The sequence below is a fragment of the Globicephala melas genome, chromosome 3, assembly GCF_963455315.2.
Source record: "Globicephala melas chromosome 3, mGloMel1.2, whole genome shotgun sequence".
NCBI classification, from domain to species: domain Eukaryota; kingdom Metazoa; phylum Chordata; class Mammalia; order Artiodactyla; family Delphinidae; genus Globicephala; species Globicephala melas.
Genome location: NC_083316.1, coordinates 49,273,910 through 49,276,284, shown reverse-complemented (window position 1 = coordinate 49,276,284; position 2,375 = coordinate 49,273,910). Strand labels below are relative to the sequence as shown.

Here is a 2,375-nt window from a genome sequence, read left to right as displayed (position 1 = left end):
AGTTCTGGAATTAGGACATGGACATATCTTTTGGGGAGCCCCCATTCAACCCACTACACGCATGTAGGCACAGAGTAGAGAAACCTAACTCAGTTCCTGTTTGTCTGTTTACTTTCCATCCTTTCAACAACACTGTCCAATAGAACTTTCTGCCACAACGGAAATGTTCCATATCTATGCTGTACAACATGGTAGCCACATGTAGCTACTGAGCACTTAAAACGTTAGCTAATAGAATTGAATGACTAAATTTTAAAATTTTTATTTAATTTTAAGCAACTGAAATGTAAGTAGCCCCATGTGGTTAATGGCTGCTATATCGGACTGCCACAGTTCTAAAATTTTTTTGTAGGATTTGCTTTTTATATTTTTTTTCCAACTTTATTGAGGTAGGATTGATAAAAATTGCATATATTTAAGGTCTACAATGTAATGACGTGATATATGTATATACTTTTAAATGCTTACCACAATCAAGTTAATGAATATATCCATCACCTCACACAACTACCTTTGTCTGTATGTGTGTGGCAAGATTGAAGATCTACTCTCTTAGCAAATTTCAGGTATACAATACAGTACTACTAACTATAGTCACCATGTTCTACATTAGATCTCCAGAGCTTATTTATCTTAAAACTAAAATTTGTGCCCTTTGACCAGTATCTCCCTAACCCCACCCCACCGCCACCCCTGGCAACCACCATTCTATGCTCTGGTTTTATGTCCTCAAAGTTCATACGCTTTTTCACAAATGGCAGGATTTCCTTCTTTTTATGGCTGATTTTTATTCCATTGTATACATATATACCACATTTTATTTATCCATTAATTATTCATGGGCTTAGGTTGTTTCCATATCTTGAAAATTCTAAAATTCTGACAAGGCTTACCTACTGTCTTCTCCTTTCCTGTTTTCTTTTTGTGTGTGTGTGTGTGGTACGCGGGCCTCTCACTGTTGTGGCCTCTCCAGTCGCGGAGCACAGGCTCCGGACGCGCAGGCCCAGCGGCCATGGCTCATGGGCCCAGCAGCTCCACGGCATGTGGGATCCTCCCGGACTGGAACACGAACTCGCGCCCCCTGCATCGGCAGGCGGACTCTCAACCACTGCGCCACCAGGGAAGCCCTCCTTTCCTGTTTTCTGTCCTTACGAGTTTACACGCATTTCTTTATTGTCCTTCTCATGAGATTATAGAAAGTAGCAAAGATAAATACATGAGATTGTGGAAAGTAGCAAAGATGAATACATGTATTCACAAAAATAAATACAAGTAGCAAAGGTGCTTAGTCTGCCATATTTAACTGGATGGCCCTATCAATTATCATGGAACTAGCTCATATTCTCTCATTATGATAAAAACTATCATGGGAAGGGGAGTTCATTAACAAATTCAATATTTGGGTGGCTTTTTCTGGGTCATTTTGGCTAAGGTCTCAACCTTAGGGCAGAAGAAAAATGGAATAATGGTACCTTGAGACTGCAAAAGCCAGGGTCGGCTGCCCATATTAATGACTCTTTTGAAAACGTACACTATTTTAAAAGAATATGGAAGTCATTAGGCAGGTAGAATGTTAGATGATGTTATTAACTTTGTTACCACACCATATGAATCAGACATAAGTACAAGGTCAAGTCTGACTCAGGTAACAAAGATTTCACAAAGATTTTATGAATTTTAAAATTAAAATTATGTGCTCTCTTCAGCAGCACATATACTAAAATTGGAACGATACAGAGAAGATTAGCATGGTCCCTGCGCAAAGATGATGCGCAAATTCGTGAGGCGTTCCATATTTCACCCGCACAGAGGATTGGTGCCGACCAGCAATCACCAGCCTGAGAGGCTTGTCTGCTCACCCGCCGGGGCAGGCAGAGGCTGGGAGCTGAGGCTCCAGCTTCGGAGGTCGTATCCCAGGGAGAGGACTGGGGTTGGCTGCGCGAACACAGCCTGAAGGGGGCTAGTGCGCCACAGCTAGCCGGGAGGGAGTCCGGGAAAAAGTCTGGACCTGCCTAAGAGGCAAGAGACCATTGTTTCCTAGTGCACGAGGAGAGGGGATTCAGAGCACTGTTTAAACGAGCTCCAGAGACGGGCACAAGCCACGGCCATCAGCGCGGACCCCAGAGACGGGCATGAGATGCTCAGGCTGCTGCTGCAGCCACCAAGAAGCCTGTGTGCGAGCACAGGTCACTATCCACACCTCCCCTCCAGGGAGCCTCTGCAGCCCACAACTACCAGGGTCCCATGATCCAAGGACAACTTCCCCGGGAGAATGCACAGTGAACCTCCGGCTGGTGAAAGGTCACGCCGGCCTCTGCCGCCGCAGGCTTTCCCACATCCGTATCCCTCCCACCCTCCGGCCTGAGTGAGCCAGA

The 2,375-nt window shown here is 44.9% G+C and overlaps 1 non-coding gene across 1 annotated transcript; it reads left to right on the top strand.

Moving 5' to 3' along the window:
• The first annotated feature begins 1,693 nt into the window (after positions 1-1,693).
• On the top strand, positions 1,694-1,800 carry LOC115848549 (U6 spliceosomal RNA). Its single transcript, XR_004037742.1, has one exon. It is a non-coding gene; the product is annotated as a U6 spliceosomal RNA (small nuclear RNA).
• Positions 1,801-2,375: the final 575 nt, after the last annotated feature.